The sequence below is a fragment of the Mastomys coucha genome, unplaced genomic scaffold, assembly GCF_008632895.1.
Source record: "Mastomys coucha isolate ucsf_1 unplaced genomic scaffold, UCSF_Mcou_1 pScaffold15, whole genome shotgun sequence".
Taxonomy (NCBI): domain Eukaryota; kingdom Metazoa; phylum Chordata; class Mammalia; order Rodentia; family Muridae; genus Mastomys; species Mastomys coucha.
In genome coordinates this window covers 105,701,117-105,702,933 of record NW_022196897.1, presented here as the reverse complement: position 1 = coordinate 105,702,933, position 1,817 = coordinate 105,701,117, and positions in this window count along the sequence as shown.

Genomic DNA, 1,817 nt, shown 5'->3' with positions numbered 1-1,817 from the left:
GGAAGTCAGGACTGGAACTCAAGCAGGTCAGGAAGCAGGAGCTGACACAGAGGCCGTGGAGAGATGTTTCTTACTTGTTTGCTTCCCCTGGCTTGCTCAGCCTGCTCTCTTATAGAACCCAAGACTTCCAGCCCAGGGATGGCACCACCCACAAGGAGCTCTACCCCCTTGATCACTAATTGAGTAAATGCCCCACAGCTGGATCTCATGGAGGCACTTCCCCAACTGAAACTCCCTTCTCTGTGATAACTTCCAGCCTGTGTCAAGTTGACACACAAAACCAGCCAGTACACAGGGAAAGCCTAGGAACTTTTCATTTTATTACTCAGGAACTTGGGGGTTAATTAAACAAGATTTAAAAAAAAAATTATGCTGTTTTTAATAAAGCACATACACAGAGTCCTTAGGTTGTGCTCTCGTGAAGGGGAGATAGCATCTTTAAGTGGATAGTTTCCTGTTGGTGAACAGGATGCCAGAACTTCCCACCCTCAGAGTGTACGAGATGCAGTGTGTTGCTCGTCAGCTTTAACTCTCCTGGCCTGTTACCCGATTGTGTTTCAAAACCCCACTCTCTTTTTTCCCCCTAGGACGTTGCGGGACATATTGAACGCCACGCTGAAGATGACAGCAAAATAGATTCATGAAGTTTTTTGCCTCCCATGTTGGGAAGTCATTAGTGAAGGATTCTCCCATGGGCCGTTCGCTGTCCTTCTCCAGGCCCTATCTGTCCTCCAGCAAAGCTGGGAGGGAGAAAGTGGTTGACAGCCAGACCCACCACTAGCAACGTGAGCAGTCTGAGGATAGGTTACACACAACTCAGGTCCACTCTAGAGTGCGTAAGTGACATTTAAGCAATTCTAAGGAACCTACTCTTCTGGAACAAATGACATACAGTGTTTTATGCTACTAGACTATAGGTGTTTATTAAAGACACAGATTTTAATTAGTTACCCAGTTTAACCCTAATCATACACGTATTTTATTGATTCGGTTTGTGATTTCTGCTTTATGTTCTTATGATGGCTTATGATAGATTTTTCGGGATCAGTTTTAATTCCTCCTTTTGAAATAACTGGGTATTTAAATTTAAAGCAAACTGTTTTCTTTTTAAAATAATTATGTGCAGTGTCTCACTGTTGATGTAGCTGGACAAAGCTGGCTGTGGGTGTAACAGGAGACATGGAAGCGTCCTGAAGTGCCTGGCTGCCCTGCTTGCTGTATTTTAGAATTCAGACACAGTCCATGATCAGAAGCTCCTGAACACAGCACTTCCCAGTATTCACTCCAGAATGCTCAGTGCGATGCCCCTGCGTTCCTGCACTCCCTGGCTGCTTGAACTGAAGACCAATACCTTTATTCCCTTTCTAGCTCTGGCTCTTGGAGCCTTCTGGGTTGCTCCGTAGCCAGCCCCCATCATTTCTACTGTCTTGCTGTGGTAGAGCAATGGCAGCCAGGCTCCCAGGCTGCTCTCACCCACAGCACCCTAGAGAGGGAGCTGGGAGAAGCAGCTATAGTCAGGCAGGCCTCTAGAGGCAGAGCTAGTGAAGCCAGTGCCTGTCTTCATTTTCATGCCAGCTGTGAAGTGGAATGTAGCGAAGGGAAAAGCTACCATTGGGAGTACCCATCTTAGTGGGTCTTAGCGGGATTGCTTTGTTCTTGGATTTCTTAAAACTTGTATGTAAAACTGAACAAGTTTTACTATCTAATGTTTTGTTTCTGGATTTCAAAACCTCAGATTCTTCAGAGTGAGTGGACCCTCATGCCACATACCCTAGCTTCAGGGTACAATGCTTTCTGGTACTGGGATTGTGACCTCT